Below are 27143 nucleotides of genomic sequence, written 5' to 3'. Positions count from 1 at the left end.
TATATATATATATATATATATATATATATATATATATATATAGTCACGGGATGTGGAGCATAGTGTGGGAGTGGAGTCAAAGGAATTGTAATAGATATATATGATATGGGGGGGTGGAAGGGCAGTGGATGGGGGAGGGGGATTGTTACTTTGTGAGGGGTGTAAAGGATAACTTTTGCATTGTTTTGTATACCAGAAACTAATTAAAAACAAAAATAAATAAATAAATTAATTAATTAATAAAAAGAGCCTTTAAAAAAATCTGTAAACCTCACCCATATCTATGCATTCATTCAGCAAATATTCTTGGAGGGTTTCCTGCTAGACTAGGCACTAAAAACATAAAAAAGACAAAACACAGGCTCTGGCTTCAACATTGTCTTCTATGCTCTTCTTACACCTACCAGCCAACATCCCCTGGTCTATGTAGGGCTGTGGCTGCTATCAGACCCCGTACAGCCATCTGATCAGGTTAGTTGCATCAGTATTTTCCAGTTTTATTTTTTCCTCTGGTCCTCCGAAAGAAATACAGGTTTCTTTTAACTGAAGTTAAAATAACTTTAAGATTAGTAAACTTAAGGTTATTTTGTGACTATGATAGATAGATAGATAGATAGATAGATAGATAGATAGATAGATAGATGGTATAGATATAGATATAGATATATAGATACAGATATAGGTATGTATATACGCACATACACATATATATTTGAAACAAATATTTCACAAAACAATGTTCACTCTTGCTATGTACAGTGCCCTCTGATATTTTTTAAGTTGTACTACAGATTTTGTTTCAGCTTTATCGTTAATGTACACAATGTGATGATTTGATATATTGTGAAAGGATTCCCACCATTGAGTTAATTAACACATCCATCACCTCTCATACTTACCTTTTTTTTTTTTTAATTTCTTTCTTTTGGTGAGAACACTTCGGTTCTACTCTCTCAGCATGTTTCGGTCATATAAATCACAGTGTTATCAATTATAGTCACCATGTTTTACATTAGATCCTTAGACTTAATTGATCTTATAACTGAAAGTTTGTACTCTTTTAGCACCCTCTCCCTATTTCTCAACTCCTGGCAACTACCATTCTGGTTTAACTTTTTATGTTTTAATCCCATACAGTGATATCACACAGTATTTGTTTTTGTCTTTCTGGCTTTTTTCACTTAGCATAATATCCTCCAGGTTCATCCACAAATGGCAGGATTTCTTCTTTTTTAAGGCTGAATAATATTCCATCATATATATTATGTGTGTGTGTGTGTGTGTGTGTGTGTGTACATTTTCTTTATCCTTTCATCTGTTGATGGGCACTTAGGTTGTTTCCATGTCTTGGCTATTGTGAACAATGCTGCAATGAACATGAGAATGCAGATATCTCTTGGAGAAAGTGATTTTGTTTCCTGCTCTTTGATATCATCAATACTTTTCTATTTCATTAAAAATGGTGGTCATAGGGGCTGGCCGAGTGGCGCATTGGTTAAGAGCTGGCTTGGGACACCAGAGGGCTCCAACATATGAGGGCCAGTGACACTGCCTTCTACAGCTAAGATGCTGAGCAACAGCTCAACCTGGAGCTGGGTTGCCATGAGTCGCCAGCGACAGCGTAGGCTGCAGCCCCTGCTGCAGTGGGTTGCCATGGGCTACCGTGTGTAGCCAGCAGCCAGCGTGAGCGGCCAGCAGCTGCAGTGAGCGGCCGTCCAGAAGCCGGCGACTGATCTGCCTCGCCCGGGGAGAGCACAATGATGGTGCCAACTTGGGCCAGTGAAGCAACATCCTTCACAACTAAACTAAAGGACAGCAACTTGTCTGTTCCCCTTCCCCCAATTCCCCAATAAAAAAAAATGGGGAAAAAATGGTGGTCATAACCTCCTACGTAGATTTCGGGAGCTGCAAACTTAAGTGTGAAAAGCTCTGAACACATTACATAATCTTGGTGCCCCAGCCCCTCCCTGCAGAGCAGTTTAGGAAGCCCCGTTAGCCAGGGACCACGCTGGCTGCCCGCTGCAGGGGTCAGCCTGCAGGGGAAAGAGAGGCTTTGCGGGGGGTAATCAGAGGGTCTGGATTCTGGTCCGGCTCCTTGAACAATCCGCACCGTGACCTCCGGGAATCACTCCATCTTGCTGCACAGCGACACAATGGAGGGGCCCCTTCTGCTCGGTGTAACTCGGAGGGTGGCAAGGCCAGCCACCAAAATGCCACGCATTCAAGTAAATGGGAAAATATTAAGTCCAAGACAAAGGCAAGTCATTGTTAACGAACCGTGTTTTTCCCAATTAAAATTTAATATCAGAGGAACAACTTGGAGAGACCATTTGTTTTTCAGAGAGCTGGGAAAAGCTCCTTGCCTGGGCTATAAGATTATGCAACTTCACAAATGAAAATCTCCCAATGGCATTTGTTTGTGATGTCGTAACTAGGTTTGTATTTACGAAGCTCAGCCAGGTCATCCTCGCTCCTCTGCCCTTAAATTCTTTCTCTGGTTATAAAAGCAAGGAAGCAGCGAGGTGGTCGGTGGGTTTTTCACTCTTGCGCCAATCTGGGGAGGAGCATGCTTTGCCTGATAGTATCTGCTCCAGTCCACTGGGTTAATAAACACTGATTTCCACTGTTTTTGAGACCACTTTTTATTAAAAACAACTGACATTAAACAAAAGTAACCAGTAAAGGAGATGCTTTTATTAAGAAGGGTTTAAAACAATGAACTCCTAGAGAAAGTCGGGTACTTTTCTCATTGATTTTCACTTTTTTCTTTAGAATTTCACTATAAAGCCTCATCTCACACAGATGTTGATTAGCATGTTTTGTTCAAGTTGCGGTCTCCCTCTTTAGGCCCCGATATTTTAGTCTGGTATTTTCTATGCTGATGAATTGCTATTTAGGGGTTCACCCGCACATTTGTCTCAGAGGCTAGCTCTGCCTGCTCTTGGTGTCTTTTCTTCAGCTCTCCGTGACTGCTTTCTGATCCTTATGAGGAATATCTACACTTGCCATTTCTAGGACTCAGTTCTACATATCACTCTAACCTTTCGCTTTTGTATGTAACAGAGGTAATATAAAATAATAATATAATACAATAAGGACTATATTCGCCCCAGTGAGGAGGAAATACATTTGCCACTTTTGTCCTTTAAAGAGTAAAAACATTCTTTACACAGATCAAAAGTACCCCACCAACGGCCACAGCCCATCACTACTTTGCGTGGTTTCCAGAGAAAAAGACATGAAATGCACAACATTTAAACCATCTGTAAAACCTGGCTTTCATGTAATTTTGTGACATTGGTAGCTTTCGGGCAGATCATTTCCACTGCTATTTAATAAATTGGTATGATATGCCTAAGAATTCCATTGAAAAAGATCGTGTTCACACAACTTTTTAATGTGTACGTGAGGCCCAGGGGGCTTACATACACTTGGAGCAAAAGGGATGGCTTTAAAGAGGGGCCTAATGCTCACCTGTGTCATGTCATAGGAAGCCTTTCTGGAAGGAAGCAGCACTGCTGGTGGGGGAAAGGGTCTCAATACTTCTTCTATTGGCCAGACCCACCTTCATAGCCCCAAGTGGGCACATTCTTGACAGAGAAACGAGAGCCAGATAGCCTGACTCTCACATCTGTGTTTAGACCTCACTCATGACTAAGTGTGTGACCTTGAGCAGGTCATCTTTATTTCTCTGTGCCTAAGTTTCTTCATCTGTAGAAAAAAAGTATAATATCTGCCCTGCAGGTGTAGTGAAAATTCAAGGGACTAGCTACATGACAGGGTGAAAACCACGATGGATGTTTTCATCAGTGTTACATTTTCCACCTTTCCCTTCCATCTGAACTCTCCCCTTCCTATAGATCCCAGATGAGAGCTAGCTTATTGTCTTATGCCAACAGGGCGACTGATGCTGGGATGAAAGGCAGCGGAATTCAGTTTGCGATTGACTTGTATTCACTAAAACATCCATCTACTTTAGAAAAACCACAGAAGCTCTTTAGCTCAGATTTTAGTTCCATTTTATTTTTTTTGTTTTTTTTTTATTTTTTTTGGGGGGGGGGGACAGCGTGTTTTTCCAGGACCCATCAGGTCCAAGTCAAGTAGTGTTTCAATCTCATTGTGGGGGGCACAGCTCCTTGGCCTATGTGGGGATTGAACTGGCAACCTTGGTATTATGAGCACTGTGCTCTAACCACCTGAGCTAACTGGCCACCCCAGTTTCATTTTCTTACTGCTTAAATAGGATAACTGATACTGCAATATTTGGGATAACTCTGAAGTTAAAAGAAACTTGCTGAAAATGGACTTTTTCGGCAAAATATGGAATTACTGCTTTTCCTAGTTGGCCTAAGCCAGAGAGACATTGTGACGGAGGCTGTAGTGAGACTGGGGATTTGTTTGCCAGAGATGTGGATGCTACCAATGTTTAAGTCATCTTGACAGGTGGAGAGAGTATACATGAAGGATACTGACTTCGAAATCCAGATAAACTTGGATTCAAATTCTAGTCACGTCCGATCTTAATAACTGTGTGCCCTTGAGCAAGTTTCTAATTCTGGCCAAGTTTTCTCAGTTTATTCCTTTCCAAAAAGAGAAAAGTATATGTAAAATGGTTAGCACAGCTCCTGGCCCTTAGTAAGCGTTCAAGAGGATGTCGGGGAGATTGTGATTAACAATGATAATTACTGGCATGAATTGGGTGCCTAGGGGATAAATCTGAGGAAGCTTCCGGGTAATCGCAAAAGCATGAACAACTGTGAAGAGTGGTCTGGTAATTTCCAAGGGCAGCCAAAACAAAGTACCATAAACTGGGTGGCTTAGAACAACAGAAACTCATTGTCTCACAGCTCTAGATGCTAGAAGTGTGACGTCAGGGTGTCGGCAGGGCCAGACCTCTCTGAGTCCTGGAAGGGGAGTGTCCATCTTTGCCTCTTCCGGATCCTGGTAGCCCCCGAGGCCCCTTGGTCTGTGGCAGGTAGCTCCAACACTTCCATGACTTCACATGACATTCCCCCTGCTTCTCTTCACATCGTCTTCCCTCTGTGTGTGTCTGTCTGTGTATCTAAATTTCCCCTTTTTCGAAGGACTCCCGTCATGTTGGCTTAGGCTTCACCCTAGTGACCTCCTCTTATCTGTATTACATCTGTAAATACCTTATTTCCAAATAAGGTCACATCCTGAGGTACTGGAGGTAAGGATTTCAACATATTTTTGGAGAGGACACAATTCAAGCTATAATATGAGCAGACAGACTTCCTAGAATCCAATGCAACAAACCCGGCTCTTGCCTCTACATTAGAAAGCTGGCTGAGGTCTCCACAAGTTGGGCAAATCTTATATGTCCCAGAGAGGCCTAATGTGAAAATGGCATTCTGGTATCAGGTGAATAGTGAAGATGTCCTGATCACAACAGGACAAAACTCTTTAGATTTGAGCACAGGCGGGGACCTTCCTTTTAACCTCACTGAGTGAAGGACACACAGGAAGGATGTACAATCTCTGCTCACCCCAAGGCAAACAGCCTTGAAGTGATAGGTTGAACCATCCCAGATTATAAGGAATTCGTATCATGAGAAAGATTTATTTTCCACTTCCTCTCCCTGCCCTGTGTACATTTAAAAACTTCTGACCTTACTTAAACATTAGATTTGACCCAGGGAGGTATTATGAGTCTGTCTTTCCTGGAACTGAAGATCTGTGGGCTGGGAGGGAGATGCTGTAAAACATCCCCTCCACCCAGGGGAATGGAGACACTGTCACCTGGCTGCCCCTGGGAGCCTAAGAAGTCTCAAGTTTTATGAGCCCATCTCAGAGATACAGGTAAATCTCCAACAAAGGTCCCTGGATACCAGCTGACAAAAGGAATACAGCGAAGGTGAAAACTGAGCATAAGAGAGGATAAATGCACAAGTGACAACAGAAGTCATCTTCATAAGTCAGATGGGTGCTGTAAGGAACCCCTCACCTAAAAAACTAGTAGAAGGTTCTAGAAATTGTTGGGGGGAAAAAATGTATTAACCAATTAGAACCATTCAGTCCTTACACTGAGTACAGTACTAGTTCTAGGGCTGCCATAACAAAGTACTACACACTGGGCATCTTAGAATAACAGGCAGGGCTGTTTCTTTCTGAGGCTGTGAGGAGAATCTTTTCCAATCCTCTCTCCTAGTTTCTGGAGGTTTGCTGGCTATCATAGGTGGTTTTGTGTGTAGCTTTGTCACTCCAACCCTCTGCCTTCACATGACACTTTCTGTGTTTTGTCTAATAGCCTACTCTCCATGTATGTCTGTTTCTGTGTCCTGACTTCCCCCTTTCTCTGAGGACACCAGTCATATTGGAAGAGGGCCTACCTAAGGACCGCATTGTAACTCTGTAAAGGTTTTATTTCCAATTAAGATCACATTCTGAGGTACTGGAGGTTAGGTCGTCAACATATCATTTTTAGAGGACCCATAACAAGCACTGAAATATTTAAAATACTTTAACATAAAATTTCATAGTTTAATTCATAAGCAAGTGGAATAATTTTTGAGGACAGTTAGAATGCCAGCTGGCTGAAAGATTGGGACAATGGGGACAACTTGGTCTTCTGCTGACAGGCAGCCTGTCTAAAGCCATTCCAGTGAGAGCCAGAAGTAACCTCCATGCATAGAGTTCCGACCCACCAATTCTCCACCAAGTTTGGGTGTTAAGATAGCCCCAAAAAAGAATAGAAAAGCGGATTTTCCTCTTATAATAAAACACATGCTTTTTCTGGCATGGGAAGAGAAAGATGTCTGATGATAAATTTCCATCTACATTTTAGCGAGAGGTGACATGGATTAGGAGAAAGAGAAAATGAGCGAGAAAAAGGCATTACAATTCTGGCCATTTTTAGCCACAACTCTTCTCCCACCACTGACTGCTCCTCCAAAAGGAAAATCAGAGAAAAGGTAGTCAGTAGAGGAAAAATAAGGGGCTACCAACAAAAGATAAGAATTTCCCCTACATGGATGTTGCGTTTCTCGGTCTCCCCTGGTGTTCATATTTTCAATGAAAAGGAGTTTAAGATCCTTGCGTTAGAAAAATCTTTCTGGCCTGTTCTCTTCATGCCTGGAACTAGCAGCATATTTTGGAAGACATATCATAAGCACAGAACCTATTTTCCATATGATGAGGAGGATAACGATAGCGATAAAAATAATAAAAATGGTTAACACTCATGTAGCACTCACTATGTGCCAAACACTCTTCCGAGCACTTGACAAATATTAGTTCATCTAATCCTTCAACAACGTTATGTGTGAAGTCCCACTACCTCCGTTTTACAGATGAGGAAAATGAGGCCATCTCTTCTTCCCTGCCTGTGTGTGTGATGACTGGCTCCTGGCTCCAGGCCTGCTCCAGGCTGGCTTCTGGTAGCTTCCTCGCTTTCTGCAGCTTCACACTTAACGGATGTTATTCCCTGCCTGTGCTTTCACAGCTCTAACCTCTGGTCTTTGAGTGGGAGAACCTGGCAGCCATGATCGGATGACATCAGATCCTGCTTGCTGAGCAAGCTTCCTCTCGGGGCAGAGCAGGGCTAGAGAAGGTGACAGGAGTGGTCTGGTGAGGGTCTTTGAACTTCCATGACTCATGACCTTAAATAACCAGCCCGGGGGACTAACTACTGCTCTAAAGGCCCTACAAAGAGGCAGTGAGTGTCCTTCCTCCCCCAGTGGGAGACCTGGACTTCCATAAAACTATCAACTCCCCTCCTCTCATGGTTAACAATATCACATGACTTTCTGATGCCAATGAAAAGACAATAAACTCTTCCAATAACTTTGAACTTCTCCATATCTTAACTTCTAAATCCTGTCCCGTTCAAGTCAAAGCAGTGAGACCTGGGAAAAAATGGATGTGCTATGTGGTTGTAGTGCAGGGAACCTCGACTTTAGGGTCAGCTGGATGGTGGCTAATTCTGGGCAAGTGATTTGACTTCTGTGCTGGGTTTGCTCATCTAGGCTGTAAAATAGGAAAACCCATGTTTATTCAATGCTATTGTAAGGATGAGATGAGAGGCATCCTGTCCATTGCTTGGCACCTAAGAATTACTGCACAAATGGGAGGTATCACCAATAAATACGCTTCCTCGTCCTTTTCCACTGTTTGCTTGCTTCGCTCATTTAAAGTCAAGGTTGGCTGGTTTTAGTGCATTCCTCTTGTTTTTCTTTTTTAATCACCAGTGTTACTGTTTACTTTTAATAGACAATGGCTGTTGTGTTTGACTTTGTTGCTTTACAAATATTGCCTCCAACTTTAACAAGGAGTCAGACTTAGCCAAGTTAGTGGTCAGCAGTCACCCAACCCCAGAGAGGCAACCTGAATCTTAGGGCCTCCTACTATTTCCCAGGGGCCCCAGCATCCTTCTTATAGAGGTCCCCGGGGAACCTGAGGACTTAAATTCTCTCTGGTAGCTTCAGAGCTCTTTGTCTGAGCAGAACCACAATATTATGACACGTTTGAGATGGAAGACAGCACCAGCCAGAAAAGCCCCAAATTATAGTGATGTCCACGCTCTGAAGGCAAACCACCCAGCCCCACTGAGCCTGTCTCCTCGGGGCTGTGAAGCAGGAATGATGATAGCGTCTGTCTCACTCGGATTCTGACAAGCAGCTTAGAGCATGTCCCTGATGAAAGTGTTTGTAAATTCTAGAATGTTAGAACTGTAATCTGTTATTGCTTGGGTGGATGTGAGTTCATGAGTTGGCTCTGAAAACAGCTTAGCCACTAAACAGGATGGGATTAATAGGACAGCCTTGCTGACACAGGTCGTAACAGGGAGACGTCTCATTTTGACTTGGAAGCTACTCCAATATCATAGAAAAAAAGCCTGGTGTGAATGGTGGTCCATTGGGAGAAAAGGGAGAACTTGGTAAGCTAAAAGGAGGGCCAGACCATGGAGAAGGGACCCTATAGACAGATGAGAAGCAGAAAGACAGAAAGGGGGCAGGGCTTTTACTTTGCTCCAGGTTTAAAAAACAACAACAAAAACCAAATGATACTTCTAGGTTCAGGTGTGTGTTCTCCAACTGGGACGGGCCACCACCTAAGCCCAGCCTTTCACAAAGGGTGAGACCAGGTACTCACTGACTATATATATATATATATTCAACTCCTCGGAAGCATTCAACTTAAAATTTCCTTGACTGAATTTCTAAATTCTAAGTTCAAAAATACCCTGCTTAAAAAAAAAAAAAGCGTTTAAAAAAAATTAGGATTTTTTTTTTTTTGGTTTGGCTTTTTAAAAAAAATTTTTTTTTTAATCCAAAACCATCATTGTGGCCTACCAAGATGGACGCGCCTCCATACAACAAGGATTTAATGGTTCCAGTCTCCTCCCTCGGTGGCTGTTCCCCTCTTCTCGTTTTTGATGAGCTGCACATGTTGTAAAAGCCACTCCTGGGCCTCAGACACTGAGCAGCCTCTCTTGCGACTGCCCGTGTCCTAATAAGGGAATGAATGAGTGCCTACTGGTGAGGTAAGAGCAGTCAGGCCGTGGATGATATTTTTGCTGATTGAGGAGGATAAGGTGTGGTTTGGCAGGTACCTCGTTGGTTTGGCTGGCTCCTGACCTCATTTTTTTCCTCTTTTTACAGTTCAGATTCCATGAAATAGACTCTAAGCATAGCTTTCTCACAGATCCTTCGCTGAGCTTTGAGAACAGCCTAGCATCCTGACACACATCATCCATGATGGGGCAAAGCTAGGCATTGGGGGTTAGAGGGTATTTTCATCATCAAAGGAGGTGGAGGTCAACGTTAAATCCTCCCAGGTGCCAGGCCAAGGCCGCCACCAGCCGATGAAGGTGGTGTCGGAGTGAGCAAGGGATACACCACACCGTGTATTTAATCAATGTTTAATAAGTTCAAAAAATGTATCTGCACAATGGTATTAAGTCACAGTTTTTTCTGCTTTTAAATATGAATATACCTCAATTTAGAAAAAAATAAAAGAAGCCAAAAGGGCCTGGCATTTGGGATCGTAGGGTGAATGGCTTTATCTGTTTCCACTGTGATCCCTAAATACTTGAGCATGGCTCGTCTCTATTTTCTGAATGACTCTATACTGCCTCTGGCCCGGACTGTTCCGAAGTCACTCGTTATGACTCAGTGTTTCTCAATGTGGCTGCAGAGCAGAATCACTTGGGGAGCTTTAATACCTGGATCATACCCCCAGCGGGTCTGATTTAATTGATCTGGGGCACAGGCTGGGCAGTGGGATTTTTTAAAGGTCCCCAGGGTGATTCATTGGGCAGCCAAGGTTGAGAACCGCTGCTCTAAATGCATTCTCTATTGTGTCATCCAGCTCCCAGATGGCAGGGCCAGGCTCTATTTCTTTCTGACATTTTGAAACCTTTAAAGAACATACCATATATATATGAAACGAGTTAGACAGGTTTCTTCTCGGGTTGGTAGGCTGTGTTTAGTTGTTTTAAACCACACAGAAGAGAATTGTGCTTTCAACCAGAATCAACTTCTGCACACATGGGAATTGTTTAATTTTATTTCCTGTGCATGTAAGGAGTGACCTTCTCAGCCAAGTAATCAAAAACAGCATATCCATTTCAAAGTCATAAATGATGAAAGTATATTGCTAATGTTTTTCTCTGTGTTCATGCAAGTTATTTATCCCTTGATATTTAATGTAGTTAATAAATGGCTTCTTTATTTGGCTTTTCTTTTAATAGTAAGCCGACTTCACATCCTGAAATTGTGCAATTACCACCTGTAGCAAGGGTAGGATGATATGACCGAGGAAATTTAAAAAAAAAAAAGTTTTTAAACCATTCACCTTCTAAAATAAGAGGACTTAAAAATACAGGGCCAGCAAAGGGAGAGTTTGGAAGAGTTGTGGACTAATTAGATGTCCAGAATAACTCATTATTCTCAACTTCCTTACTGGAAATTTCATTACCAAGGAAGACAAGTCATTTAGAAATTCAGGAGAGCAGCCCCGAGGTAGGAATATGAATTAGAAAATCATCACCTTGAAATTAACTAACAAGTTGTAAGCATAGATGGGATTCCCCAGGGTGAGTAGGTTGAGTAAGAGAAGAGTAGAGCTGAGGAAGAAACCCAACAGAATCCACAAAGGAAATTACAAAGTAAACAGTAGGCGGAGAATTTCAAAAGGGAGGTATGGTCTACAGTATCAAAGCCATCTGTGAGGACAGATAACACGATGACTGTAAAGAGCCATTGGCTACTTCATTCCAAAGCATAACTCTAGAGAGCACAAGCACATAATACAATGTCATTTGGGGTTTATGGCTACTAGTGTTCTGAGATGATTCATAACCAGACTGAACTGTGCTTTAGCTCAACCAGGCAAGTGGTTAAGATATCTGGGGATAAAATAAAATCACTTCCCTGGCCCCAAGTGAATACATCAGCTACAAAGTAAATTAAATGAGTTTGATTTTAGGGTGTATTTAGGTCAGCTACAAAGTAAATTAAATGAGTTTGTAAACCTAACTCTGAAATTAAATGTAAAAATGACAAGATAGCCCGTGAGACAGTGGGATTAGCTGCTTTTGGCTCTCTTACTGGTTTACTCAATGTTTTACAAAACCAGTTTTGATTAGAGCACATGAAAATGTTTCTAAAGAACTGGCTGTGTCAAACCTGCTTAGTTTTCCTCCTTATTTTTTACCTACTTAATTTACCTACTGAATTATTTTTGCTTTCCAGACATTGCAAACGGCCAAAACCAACACTAAGCTTGGTAGTGAGAGGAGAGAGAATACATAGGGATATAAGAAACTTATATGGGAAGGTGATGCAAGAGGAGTTATGGAGAAAAAAAACGCATGCACCAGGGTAACAAGGAAATATCAGACTTCTGCTCTGTTCATGAGCCAAGCCAAGGCCAATCATGTGACAATGACAGAGACGGAGGATGGCAGGCATACGTGCGCTCGCATGCTCACATACAAGCCCTTAAAGCACGTGAGAGCCTCAGGCAGGCTGGAAAACACCGGTTGACTCAGTTTGACTTTAGCCCCCGCTTACTGACTAGTTTTAAAAGTCAAGCATCTTTCCTGTCCATAACCACGTGGTTCTTCTTAATAAGGAAAACCTACATTTTCCAGCTCTGGCCTTGAGGGGACTTTTCTGTATGCCATCTACAGAGAAAGTAGCATAAGGAAATAAATGCATTAAACTTCTGCATTTTGGACCAATGAGCAAAATTCTCCAGGTACCTGCTCAGGTAGATGCTGGCAAGAAGGCTATGACTAGTAGTTGATTCCACCTTCTGGTGGGAAGGGATTGGGAGAAATGTGAAATGCTGGATTTCCTCCTCCTGTATTTTTGGCTAACACTCTTCTGTCTCCAAAGCATAGCCTTGAAGCTACCACCATCACTCCTAGGCTGGTTTACTATGGCTCTGTTCCATCACTTCACAGTATGGACGTTTAAACCTCAGAGATCATTCCTTCCCTTGGTGAATGATTAAGACTTCAGCTTCTAGAACTCAAGATCAGAGAGCAAGCGCCGTGATGCATGTAAACAGCCCTGGGCAGAGCCAGGTTTTCCTGGCTCATAGTCACAAGTCAATATGCAGTGTCTGCCTTCTTAGCAACCCCAAAACTTCGGAATGAGTGTGTGCGTGTCCCCACACACATACCTTTGGGACATACTTTGGGGATGGCCTCCTTTCACTGAGAAAGCTCTAATAACTTCAAACATCATTTTTTTTTTCAGTAAATACTCATTAACCTAGTATGGAATTGTTGACCTTTCCATATTCATGAAACTGGGTCGCAGTTCATGGATCTGTCCTTTTGGGAGGCATTGTTATCCTGTATTTGACACTAAAATTTTTTAATGGCTTCATGTTGGTCTGTTTGTCTTCTCCATGTCTTATTCAGATAAACCCACGTGAACTTACGCCATGTACCTCATATTCAGGGAACTGAATTCACCTTCATCATTGTTCATGAGCCTTCATCATTGCTATTGCTCAGTGTGTGGTGCCATGCATCTTTCTTGAATTCAATCACTGAAAATATGTATTAAATACCTACTTTACACAAGGCACATTGGGGAGGAGGGCCCCCAAAAAATGTATAAAACATGACTCTTGCTTTCAACAAACATGGCATAAGATGGGACATAAGATGACACACAAATAATAATAATAAGGCAATATATGACAAATGTCTAGAACAACAGCAAGATTTCACATAGGGAAAGAGTTCTTTCCAGTTGAGTTCCATTAACTTGGTTAAGACAGAACAGAAGAGGGTAGCATGTGAGACAGCCTTGTAAATAGAGAAGATCGCTCTAGGCAAAAATGAGGAGGAGAGAAAAGCATGCTTGATTTTTTAACTGATAGTACACTATAAAAAAAAATTGAGGCCATTGGCTTAGATCAGGGATCAGCAAACTTTTTGTAAAGGGCTAGGTAGTACCTATTTTCAAATCTGTGGGAAATACACCCTCTGTCATAATTACTCGACTCTAGCATTGAAGTGTCAGAGCAGCCTTAGATGATACAGGCATGGCGGTGTTCCAATAAAACTTTATTTACAAAAACATGCTGTGGGCTGCATTTGGGGCCATAGTTTGCCAACCCTTGGCTTAAGTGACTGAAGCTCTTCGTTAAATCTGCAGAACACCTGGAGGTTGCCGTAAGTTAAAAAGCAAACAGGTGTAGGAACTGAAGACCTGGGCCTAGTCCCGACTTTGAAATTCCTTGTGCAAGTCACTTCACCTCTCATGTCTCAGGTTACCATGTATAACGCGTGGGGCTTAGATTGAAAATAGCCTCCAAAGTTCCTTCTATTTTCATTATTCTGCTGTCTTAATATCCCACCACCTTTCCACCTGGGATTTGGGTAAGTAAAAACCTGGTTTACTTCTTTGTGGGCACAGTGAGTGCAAGACAGTGGAGAAGGTGGCAAGGATAGAACCGGACATACCGTATTTCCCCATGAATAAGACACACTTTAATTTGGGGGCCTGAAATTTGGGGGAAAAAATGTATTACATAAAGTTATTGAACTTAAGTTTTATTCATCAAAAAACTCATACAACTCCTCATCACTGTCAAAACTCCCAGCCATTAGCTTGTCCTCATCTGTGTCTGATGACGAATCACTGTCTTCATAGATCGCCTCGTCCTCAGTTCCATCTATGGCATTTGAAATGCCACACTTCTTAAATGACTTGACAATGATCTACAACCACTGTATAAGACGCACCCAGTTTTTAGACCCCAAAGTTTTCGGAAAAGGATGCGTCTTTTACATGGGGAAATACGGTACATGCCCTTCTGAAAAATTGAGAGGCACGGCTTATTGCTCTTGAAGGATCCTCCACAATGCTTCCGTCCTGAGTGATTGCAGGATTTGCTGAACTACAGTCTCCTCTTGCAGCTGAGATTTATGGAGCCCTTGGTATTGGGTAGCTGGCCCTTTATTTCATGGGGAAAGCTGCGGAGTGAAATGAAACACCTGGCGTGGAGACTAGAAACTAGAAAATCCACCCTGTGTGCTTCCACGGGGCTAGCGCCATGGAAGGAAGCGCACTCCTTCGCTGTGTAAAATGGTTGGTTTACTCTTCCAGTTATTAGAAGCTGTGTGTGCCAAGCACAACTGGAGCTTTCCTAATGTCCTTCGTGCTCTCCAAGCCCTGGGCAGACTGGATTGTTTGCTTTTCCATGTCCGTAGTTCCTGACTCTGCAGCTTTGCTATTTGAGCCATCTGTATGCGGAAAGGTCCTCTTCCATCCCTCCAGGCTCCAACCCGAGCCCCCAATCCGAAAAGATCCAGCCCCTATACCCCTCTCTCCATGAAGCCGCCTCTGATCCCTCAGCTGGGCTTGTCTTCTTCCTCCTCTTTAGATCACTTTATCAATGTCTCCTATGACTTTTACCACATGTCTTAGCTTTCCCACCAGATTATAAACTCTGTTCAGTTAAATTCCTCTTGGTTTCTGCCCTCAGTGGCTTGAGTAGAGGAAATGCCCCATAAATATCTGTTGAATGGATGTGTTAATTCCGGCCACCCAGGGGTCAATTTGCTTGTTAGAGTCGCATTACCAATGAGCATCCCACTACCATCAGTTAAGACTCCGCCTTCATACCTGGCACATGGCCCGCCACCTCATGCTCAGAAGCCAGGGCCCTCATGCAGCACCCTTGCTGCCCAGAGTCCACCACTCTGATGTCCCACCTGAATTTAACTGCCCTCCCCTCAAAGTCTAGTTTCCCCATGGGTCAGTGGTTTGGTTGGGGAGAGGAATGTCTACAAGAGTAGAAACCCTGAAGTCAATGCCAATGCTATAACTTTGTAATTTGTCATTAGAAAATTTCTTTTTAGATTTTATTGGGGAATTGGGGGAGGGGAACAGCCAAGTTGCTGTCCTTTTGTTCTTCAGTCTAGTTTTGGAGGACGTCGCTTCACTGGCCCATGTTGGTATTATCATTGCGTTCTTCCTGGCTAAGGCAGATCAGTCACCGGCCATTGGACGGCCGCTCACGGTGGCTCACGGCAGCTCACACCGGCTGCTGGCCACTCACGCTGGCTGCTGGCCACTCACAGTAGCTTATGGCAGCCCACTGCAACCCCACTCCAGCCTACGCCATCGCTGGCGACTCATGGCAGCCCAGCTCCAGGTCAAGCTGTTGTTCACATCTTAACTGAAGAGGGTGCAGCGTCACTGGCCCTCATATGTGGGATCCGAACTGAGGCCCTGATGCTCAGAGCTGGCATCCCAAGCCAACTCCTAACCAACATGCCACTCGGCCAGCCAAAAATACGATATTTTTAGAGTGAGGTCGGTTATCTCCCCTACTAAAGCAGTGCTTTCTGTACTAGGTAACAGTTTTAAAGATCTGGTGATTATACTGACATCTACTCAAAAGATGACATAGGCCTTGTTGGTCAATAATCTCTTGTTGGGGTAGAAATCTGCTGGGACAGACAGGTACCCTCAGGCCGTTTAAGTGTGTCCAAAAATATCTCTTCATGCCCACATTTCCCTCTCAGAGCCCTGACAGTCTGATTCCTAAGCCGTTGGGGGTTCTAATTCAGCTAACACCCACAAATGTACATGCTTAGTTATTTCATATTACTCGATCTGTTCAAATGTTCCCATTTTATAGGGGTCTCCTGTTAACTCAAAGGGAGTCTTGACATGAGAGAAGGTGTTAATTTAGTTTGCTTTGGTCAGGCGGGCTTTTTACCAGATCACCACAAGGAGGCGTCTGCTCTGTTCCCTCGCGTGGAGCAGGGCCTGTCTTAGGTTTCCGTTGACTTAGGAAAATGACCCACCAAGCACAGAGAGGCCTTCTTGTCTTCCGTTCCCAAGAGTAGGGAGGTTGGACCCATGAGCAGTGGTTGGTTCCCAGGTCCTCTGCTAGAATACATGTTCTTTCCAAACAGCCAAACAACCAGGATTTGGCCCTCCGTCTTTCATTTCCTGTCTCCACTCAAGGTTTGTCTTTCTATTTGCTACCCCTTATAAACACAACTCTGCAATTCTAGCATATGGAAGGGAGTGATGAGCCGGCTGGACTTCAGTTAGGTAAGTTAGGTAAGCGTGCAGCCGGGGAAGTAGTAATCACCCCAAAATACGCTTTCTTATTAGAATGTCACTCCTTTCACCAGAGGTGCTAGAAACAAAGCTCCAGTGTCACATCTACCAGGACCTTTGAGCCTTCTGTTTCTAAAGAAGAGAAGAAAGGTGAAAAAGGGTGGGGACGATGGCAGACCATGCCACCCGAATAGAAAGAAATGGAGCCAAGACAGACTCCCAGGAAAGAGGAAATGAATAGTAAATCTTTTTCCAATTAAGAAAAATGAGAGTGGAAACAGGAAAGCTCCAGAGGGCACTTTTGGGGGGAGGGAAAGATCATAAAAGGCCTGTTATGAAAATCCATTACCCATAAATTTCTCTGCATTAAGCGGTGCCTGTGGAGAGGGGCTGCTGAGAATCCTCTCAGCTGACACAGGACATGCGACTTCAGTTAGTGGCATCCACATGCCGGGTACCATTTCCATTGGCATGTCTGCAGTACTGCATTCCCGGTCCAGGGATTCCCATTAATTAGTCACAGGCTGTTAATCTCCACTTAAGGACAGCTTGTTTGCATTTTTCCAGTGAGTTTATTCCTTTTGTCAAATGTTTACCCCAGTGATAGAGGCCCCATCATTTGAAGCTCCACCCCATGAAGTTATGGACCTGTGCGCTGCCGCGTACAAATATTTCAAATTTGGGGGTTCAGACTTGAGTTTCTAGATCACAGCCAGGCTAAGACTCCTCTCACATGAGTTCATCTTTTTACATTGGAAGAGAGAAATGGACACTTCTGTTTCTAGGAGGTTAAGTCTTGGACTGTGAAAATAATCTGCTGGGTTATATATCTGTGGTCAGAGGCAGTTGCATCCAAATTGGCCAGTGGGAAGGGGGGAATCTCCCTGTACCCCACTCTGGGGCAGTTGCTAAATTGGTTGTATATCCAGGTCCACGCCTATATGCAAGAGAAAGAGCTGGCAAAACGTAGTGTTGTCCGTGATTGGCACCTGGGCCTGAGTTGTGTTATTGTATTTTACTTGAAAGAAATTAATGAAGCCCAAGTTTTCTCGTCCAAATCTATGTGCATTAAAGCAAGACTGTCCTTTAACAAATACAACTGTTAGAACATGGCCTCACATCAGATTTTACTTTTTTTTTATTCAGTTCTTTAGATTCCACATATAAGTGAGATCATATGGTATTTGTCTTTCTCTGTCTGACTCATTTCACTTAGCATAATGTTCTCTGGATCCATCCATATCGTTGCAAATGGTAAGATTTCATTGTTGTTGTTTTTTTTGTTTTGTTTTTTTTATGGCTGAGTAATACTCCATTGTGTAAATGTACCACAGTTTCATAATCCAGTTGTCTACTGATGGGCATTTCGATTGTTTCCAAGTCTTGGCTATTGTGAATAGCGCTGCAATAAACATAGGGATGCATATATTTTTTCAAATTAGCGTTTGGATTTCTCTGGATAGATACCTAAGAGTGGAATTGCTGGGTCATAAGGTAGTTCCATTTCCAGTTTTATGAGATACCCCCATACTGATTTCCATAGTGGCTGCACCAATCTGCAGTCCCACCAACAGTGCACCAGGGTTCCCTTTTCTCCACAGCCTCGCCAGCACTTGTTGTTTGTTGTTTTATTGATGATGCCATTCTGACTGGAGTGAAATGGTATCTCAGATTTTACTTTTGATTGACAGCATTTTTAAAAAGCCTAAATTTGTTGACAATTGTATTTATTTAAGATTCTTATTAGACAAAAAAAATCATAGGTTGGGGATGAAGAAAACGTAATGTTTATGAAAACTCAGGCAGTAATTTGGTTTATCTCTATTAGCCACATTTTATACTGGTCGAATCTTAAATAAGGGTTGAACTAGAAGGAAATTTGGGTGCTTTATTTTAATTGTCTTACAGGCCACTTAAACATTTCTCTTACTCCTTTTCATTCATTTCAGCCAATGTTTAACTTGAATAACCAAGGGAAAAATATGTCTTATCCATAAAAAAAAAGCCCTCTTTTGCCATACCTACCCTCCCTAAACATTTATAAATGAAACGTGAATTGTTTAAATCTGACCAAGCTTATTGTTTTAATAGGGTGGCATAGCGGTACAAATTCAGTCCTGTTTGTGACAAACTAAAGAGATTTTAGTTTATCTCAGGAAACTGTCATGGAATTATCCTTCCCAAATCTGTATTTAATAGATTTGACAAATGCATTGTTCCTTCTAAAAATAAATGTGAGAACGATAGCAATTCAATATGGACACAAATCCAGATTCTATTTATTTTATTTCTGCTGAATATCACAAACCACCTATAGACTTTTAAAAAGAAAATGGTACCAGTTGAATAAAAAGTTAGACAGTTATCCCATTCAAACGATAATCTCAAGAAATGCTTAGAAATCCTGTGCCTCCTCTATCATTATAAACTACCACCTTTCCTCTAAACATGGATGACTCTCAGAAACATAATGCATATAGTGTGATTATGTAAACTTCTAAGAAGACAAAACTAAAAAATGAATTATTTAGGGGTGCCTATCTTAGGGGTAAAACTACAAAGAACGGCAAGAGAATAATTAAAATAATCCAAAATTTAGGTTAGAGACTATATGAGACATTTCAAAAGAAATAGGGATGAGATTGAGGCGGGGCAATTAAGAATCTCCAAGGTGCTGGTGATATTTAAGCTGGATGGTAGTAGGTACATGGGTGTTTGTTTCCTTATTATCCTTTAACATGGTCACATACTATACACTCCTTTTTAGGTACAATATATTTCATGCTAAATGTCTTTTTCATTTAAAATATTGACCCCAAACAATTAGAACCCATCCTTTAAAAATTTCCTATGATGACGTGCATTGATTCAGAAATGAGTCTCTGGCTTAGGCATCCGCCTGTCCTAGGGCAGGACCCTTCTGAGAACTGTGTTCCTGTAAACCTTACTTAGCCACACAACCCTGAGTCAGAATCAGAGGTCACAGAGCTTCCCAGGTCTCTGCTAACTTTCCTTGGTCAGTCAGACCTGATCCATTTGTTTGCCCAGACGCTGTAGTCCTAAAGATGCTGAGGACCAGCCTCCTATGCGTAGTGTATGGCGGCGAGGGGAAGAGATTTCTCTGCCACTGCCTGCTGTTCCTTTCTACTCTGCTCTGCAGCACATTTCTCCACAACGGTCATGTGGTTAAGGAAACTCATATGATTATGGGTGTCACCACTGTATAAAGCATATAGTAGGCTGGCGGCGGTAAGTTGTGGTGACAACATATTAAAAAAACACCAACGTGTGCAAGCGCATAATGTCTTACTATTGAGGACCAAGACGTATGGCTGGTGTCCAAGCTTTGGTAATTCTCAGGTGTGTTGTATGTATGGGGTGATGGGGCGGCAGAAAGCAAAATCGACGAAATAGGACATACCTCTCTTCCTGGGTAAATTTCTTCAGAGTAATTTATCCCCTTTCATGTCTGCAATGGGTAAAAGGCACACCACTGATATAGCAAACGATCCTACGATGAAATTCAGCATATTTTTACCTTCCTTCCCAAACGAAAATAAAATTACATATATACAGAGGGTGCCCCAAAAAAATGTGTACACATTTTAAGAAAGGAAAAAACTGTAATAAAATTGTAATATTCGATATATGCCAATAACAAAAGATGAATACAAGTCATGTGTATGCATTTTTTTGGCAGCCCCAGTATATATAGTATGTATATTATCTACATAATATATGTATATTCTAAATCAAGGGGGCTTTCTTCCATTTTTTCCTAGATTAATTACTAACAGACCAGTTGACTATTAGCTAGTAATTCATTTCTAAGCATATTCTGACCTGAAAAGTATTTTTATTTTCTGGATTTTTTTTTCTACATTATAATTGTTAATGCCTTTCTTCTAAGAAATCCAAGGGGAAAACATTCAGAATTAGACCTTATGTGCATTAAATGGAACCACAACATTTTGCAGACACCACATATAAACAACATCATATTTAAGAGCCTGGAATGTTTCTACAAACCTCTTTTAACTTTCAAACATACAGTAAATCTGCGGGGCAAGTATGACTCATTTCAGTAGCTCAGGGTTTTCCCTCCTGATCCCAGCATGGCCTGAGATCTTACAAAGAGTGTTTGAGCAATTCCCAGAGCTGAGCGGATATGTTTGGAAAATCTGCTTGCATTTCATATTATAAGAGAACATCACTGGGGTTTTTTGGTCCATGAAAAGGAATATGTGCAAATATGTATGAGTCATGTTGCCTCCTAGTCGTTGACAAGCACATTTGCAACCCACACGAGGTTTTAACTCTTGAAGTTGGATCCCAGATTAAGATCCAGGTTAAGACAATGACATTGACAGAACCAAGAATGATGGGAATTGAAGAAAAGTAATTGACTAAGAAGTTGTCCTTCTCAGCGGCTGTGAACCCCAGGCAGTCTTCCTCCTGGGTCTGGTCTATGTGGAAAGTGTACAGCTGCAGAGAGCTGGGGCAGGATCATGGTTGGGATTGAGTGTCTCAGTCACAACCTGTGTAATCTCTCCCTCAACCAATGCCACCTTCTCTTGAACGACTCCTTACGTGAAAGTGGAGAAGCAGTGAGATGCAGAGAGATGAGAGTTGATCTTAGAGTTCAGTTAATTGTCTATTTTATACAATCTATTGGAAGTTTAGGCACAACATTTTTTTTTAATATAGGAATGTGGCAGAAACAATGAAGGAAAACAGACACTTTGAAACTTTTATCTGAATGGGACCTCTTTAAGTTTTTCATGAATTGGCCTCATTTTAGTGCCTTGAGCCTTTTATTTTCTCCGAGGTTTTCCTCACTTAGCCTGTGGGTCTGTGTGTGTGCCTGTATATGTGTGTGTGTGTGTGTTTACCAAGCATGAGGAATGTTGAAAAACATGAAAGGGGTTGAAGGTGACAGTTCAAAGTCTGTTCAGTGGCTCTGTAATCTTTCTATTATATACACCAGGAGTTCTCTAGTGGTGAGTCATTGAAAGAAATTCCCAAATTCATATCCACACCAAGCATTTCCTGTTTTCTGATAAACAACTGTTTCAGGGATGAAAGGCTGTTCTTCAAATATGTATACATGATATTGTTCATAAGATACAGAATCCCTTTTATGCATTATTGAAGATATAGGCACTTTATAAAACATTTTATTAATAAATAGCAAAAGCATAAGCCATTGTCATGATATATTCATTTTTTCTTGATATTTTAAAAGGGTCCTAATTCCTAAAATGTTAGAAACCACCGCTATACATGATATAGAAGATTGAATTTGAATTGTGTTACTGTATGTTGATCCGACTTGGCTATTGAAATGATAGCTTGAGGATGTAATTTGGAACAAATACTGGGACGTGCAACCTGACAGAATCTTTTACATTTAAATGAACATACACTATTCCACTTCACAATATCTACCCTAAAGAAACACATATGCATAAGAAAGCATTCGAGCACTGTATGCAGTAGAGAAAAATTGGGAAAAACCCTAATGTTTATCAATAGGAGAATGGTGAGATAAACTCGGGGATCCTATACAGTAGGTGACAGGAATAAGTTATGTCTCAGTGAACTGATTTTAAAAGTCATCAAACATTATTAATTTTTTAATTGCAAAATAATTATATCATCTATACCACATATGTATAAAAAAAATACAATAGCAAGATTGCAAATCCGAACTTGGTTAACTGTTTGGTTATCCAGTTAATCGCTCAGAGTAGTACTGTGATTCTCATCACAAAATAAATAAACTTATACTTGGTATTGATTTAACCATTCTTTTATGCCCTTAAACATGTAATAAAATCAGCCCCCCTCATAAAAATGATGATTGCTTTTTCTTACTCTATTTTTAAACATGGTTTCCTGATAAGAGGTCTTGTTTTGTCACTAAAATACTACTGCCAGCATTTTTATGGAGAACTTCAAGGATCATGTACTACTGTCTCAAATCAGAAAATAACAAAATGGAAAAAAAAGACAAAATGAAAGAAAAGACGAGCAACATCCCTCAAACCATAGAGAACATGGGGTACAAACGAAATAAAACAACCTACATTGTGGGTGAAGTTTTGCCAATATTGTGCAGGTCTTAAGAAATATTTGATGGGGAAGATGGGGAAGATGGGGTGAGGGGGGAACACAAGGCAAGAAGACAACTAGTGTCTTACTATGGAAGCGCCTATCACTTGCCCTTTCTCTCGCCTAATATTTACATTTAGACCCTGGCCCATCCTAACGTAAAGACAGTGATTTCTCTGTGATTTCCTTATTTGCCACATTTGTAATACTTTTATTTATCTGAACTTTCTATCTAAAAGGCACAGCGTGTAACACAATTATGTTGTTACTTGAATATACTGAGGCCATAGCACTCCGGTGGGAGAAACTTAAAACATCTTTGGTGTGAAAGCCACAGCATTCCATGAGCGTTTTCCCATTGCAGAGGTCTGTTTTTTCTTATAACCCAACACCAGAGCCTTTGAGCAGTGGTTCTGGGAATGGACGAAAAGCCAGCTCTCTCCATTTTGTTCATACCACTGACACAGTTAAATTATGTAATTAATTTGGACCTTTGAGATTGTTTAACACTTACTTTGTCNTCTCTCTCTCTCTCTCTCTCTCTCTCTCTCTCTCTCTCTCTCTCTCTCTCTCTCTCTCAAGACCATCTCTCTTCCTTCTGAGTATTTGATGAGCCATTTTGCTGCCAAAGCACTGGCCTCCTGCAGTAAAGCTGACCTTACCTTTCTCCAAGTGTTCATGCCAAGAGGTGAACAAAGGCAGTCACCTAAAAACAAAGCATGATGCCCCATAGCAAACCTGCTTACACCCAGCATGGGCGGGAAATCATGCCCTCTGCTCAATCGAACATTGTATTTCATAGAGAGGTGCTTTATATATCATTTGTGGTTACCTGTTGTTTTTTTTTTTTAGATGCACTTGAATAAAGCTCTAATATATATTGTTTAGTCTTTCCCAGATGATTCAGAGGCTCTTCGAGTCCCACACTGCCTCTGAGTCATCTGGGAACATCAGTTGTCTTGTGGTGGCGAGCACCAGTAGACTGGGTAATGCCGGCCTCTGCTGAAGTTTCACAGAAAGAACAAATGGATTGTTAAGCTTTTATTACAGGCCAGTGGGTGGTCAGGTAGAATTTTTACTAGTCAGCAGCATTGCAAACACGTTGAAATCTGATGTGTGGACAATTAGAAATGTTAACATTTTGCCGTTCACTGAAGCGTAAAGCAGAGGTGGTTGTGCTAGCATTTGGATGTATTAATGCTGTGTGCTCATCTGTCTTTTTGGATTAATTCTGCTTATGGTGAAATTAGCGCATACATACTTTGCTGGTGTTACATACCTTTCTGCAGGGCAATTTGTCTATGTGTAGGTATCAAAAGCCTTTAAAGGGAGCATACTTTTAAACTCAGAAATTCTAACTTCCGAAACTTTTTCCTAAGTAAGCAATTGAATGAATGGTAAAAGTATATCTGTCATGGTGTTCCTTGCAACATTGTTTATAAAAACATAAAGTTGGAAAAATCTTAACTGTCCATCAGTAGGAAACTGGTTAAATAGATTATAGTACATCCATATAATTACTATGTATATCTATATATAGAATACTGTGTTGCTGTTGAAAATCGTATTTTGTTAATATGTTAAAAAGTAGTCATAAATAAGCTGCTTATAAGATTATATAATATATGTATATTGTGTGTGTGTGTGTGCGTGTGTGTGTGTGTGTGTGTAAAACATAATCCCACTTCGTTAAAAATAAAAATATCTGTGATGCATAGGAAAATGTCTTGTAGAATACATCAAATATTAACCATGTTTATATCTGAGTGGTGTGATTAGGGAGATAATTCTTACTTTCTCTCTCATATGTTTTGTATTGTCTGGTTTAAGAAAGTAATGAGTGTATATTACTATTAGGATCAGAAAAAAATCAACAATTAAGTTTTTTTAATTTTGAAAGGAAAAAAAATAAATAAACCTGTGGTAGTGGTGTGAAGGGTAGGTTGCTGTGGGACAAACCTAAAAACTAAGAAGCTACCAGGCTTTGCATGCTGAGGGCTAATGAAGGAAATCTCACATCTGAAGATTTTCCACACATATCAAGTCATTTGGCATGGTCACAGTTTCACTTATAAAGTCAACAGATATGTCAATGAGCCAACAACTGGGCATGTTATGATTCAAAATACCGTGAAGCCATTTTGGCTCTTTTTTTGTTCATACCTTTGAAAACAATTTTAATGTGTTTATTTATTAGTAGAAATAAAGGACCCTTAGAAATCTAGTTCTGGTAACTGTGTATCTTAGGCAAGGGGCTACCAGCCAAGATTGATCAACTGTGAATTGTAAGCTATACCACATGCAAAGAGTGAAAAGGGGCTGTGAAGAAGGGACTTGTTCAGGCCACTCCTCCCGGGAGAAATCTAAGAAGGAGAAAGGTTGAGGGTGACGTGGCCTCGATGGCAAATTGAGTTTGTGTCAGTGCTAAAAGGCAACAACATCCAGCCATGAAGCATATTGGTAGGTGGGAGGAAGACGGTCACATCTCAGATTGTTCAAGTATACTGGGAAATTAAGGGCTATGGTGAGATTCCCTTCAGGAAGAGAGACATTTTCTTGTAGCAGAGGATGTCTATATGGAGCTATTAGGTCTCCTGCTTGTCTTGGAAAAGGAAGGCCCAGCTGTAGCCAAGACCTCGTTGCTGATCCAGGGATGTAGAACACTGTATTAAGACTTTGTGTTTGATTAGCTTGGGAAGCAATCATTAAGGACCCCGCTGTGGTTAAAGCTGTCTACTGAGTAATAACCCAAAGGAATATTGGGCCAAGAATCTGAAGCGTGAAGCCAAACCACGGGGAACGTCTTTTGTCTGCAAACTACAATGTGATGGAATCAGAAGGGAACACGCGAATCATGTCATGCTGTCACCTCAAGTTCAACAAGTCTGAAATTGAACTCATCTTTCCCCACAAAGCAGCCCCTCAACTGTACTTCTCCTAAGAACAACAGAATAGTTCACTGTAGAAATTGAACTTGCATTAATCAAGGAGCTGCAAGCTAGTGCGAGGCCAGTTCTAGAAACCAAGTTTTCTGAGTACTAACCTACTCAACCTTCAACTATGTCACACTGCCCTTTTCGTCATATTTGTAGAAATAAACCAGTCAGTGACATTTTATTTGTACCGGCATTTGAATATGGCATACTAGCAGATTTTAGTCAGTAGGAAGTTGGATTTTCTGAAGTAGCAAAGAACAAACCAACCAACCTTAGGAATTGTTCATCTTGTGTTTTATAAGGTACGTAGGTGAAAAAAACATTCATGGCGTTCGTATTATTGAAGTCAAAAGGTAGAAACACATGAAGTAAAATACTGATCTAAGTATAAAAATGCCTAGGTTTGTAAATCTAACAGGAGCAAACCACTCTCCGTACTATTAGATTCATATTGTTGGTATAAATTATATGGGTCTGCTGTTTTGTTTTCTGTCATTTGTGAATTATTTTAGCTTTGTCGTTATATAAGAATTATAAATATTTTCTAACCACAGTGCTGTACACCTGAAACTAATATAAAATAATATTAAGTGTCAACTATAACAAAATATATATATATATATAGTCACAGTTGTAAAGTGCAGCATAGAGTATAGTCAGTGTTATCGTAAGAACTATGTACGATGTCAGAGGGGTAGCAGGCTTATTCGAGTGATCACTTTGTGAGGGGTGTCAATTTCTAATCATTGTGTTGTTTTGTACACCTGAAACTAAAAAAAAAAGGAGAGACTCAAAAAAAAAAAGAATTATAAGTATGAAATGTTTCTATATCTGGATTTCTGTTTGTTGATATGTAAGTAACATAAAAACACGTTAACTCTCTAATGTGAAAAGCAGCCAGCTGCCTGGGCAGCTCCATCCCAACCCATGGACGCATCAGGCCAGGCTGTCCCTGCTCACCAGCACTACCCATGCCATCTGGGAACTCGGTATCGCAATACGTTAACTCCTTCAAAAGTAGCCAAGTTCACCATGCAGGTCATTGTCCCTTGAGTTTGGGTATCTGTGGTGCCCCAGCTCCAATTCTTTATTTGGGAATAAGTATTAAGGGCAACATATCACATGGTGACACTAATTATATCATTTCCCTAAACAGGCTTTTGCTTTGGCTGAAACTATGAAAGCTAAATAGCATACTATGCATGCGAAGCCCTCTGTGCCTCTTCTACCTGCCTTAAGCCTTCAGTTTCTATCTAAATGTACACCTGAGGGCTACTATGATGTGCCCTGCATGTGGTGGGGACACTACAGCGTGTTTTGGAACCAGAGGGGGCCATAGAGGGACCTGCACTGACTTTGAAGTCTATCAGTTGTCAATAACATCTTCCCTCCCCAGTGAAAAGGAACTGAAAAGAAAAAATAAACCCCAAGCAAAGAGGACACCCTGCTCTCCATTTTAATTAGCCATTTGGGCTTACGAATGCCCAAGTCCGGGTTTGGTGACTTCACTTGATGCTTGTCTGACCGT

General features: G+C 41.3%; 1 protein-coding gene across 8 annotated transcripts in view; it reads left to right on the top strand.

Annotated features, from left to right (window-relative positions):
* The window catches only part of CALD1 (caldesmon 1), a 220033-nt gene that overhangs the window by 156135 nt on the left and 36755 nt on the right, over positions 1-27143 (top strand). The window lies entirely within an intron of this gene.

This window comes from Hipposideros armiger, unplaced genomic scaffold (genome assembly GCF_001890085.2).
Source record: "Hipposideros armiger isolate ML-2016 unplaced genomic scaffold, ASM189008v1 scaffold_231, whole genome shotgun sequence".
NCBI classification, from domain to species: domain Eukaryota; kingdom Metazoa; phylum Chordata; class Mammalia; order Chiroptera; family Hipposideridae; genus Hipposideros; species Hipposideros armiger.
The sequence above is the reverse complement of the archived record's forward strand: the minus strand, read 5'-3'. Positions and strand labels throughout refer to the sequence as shown.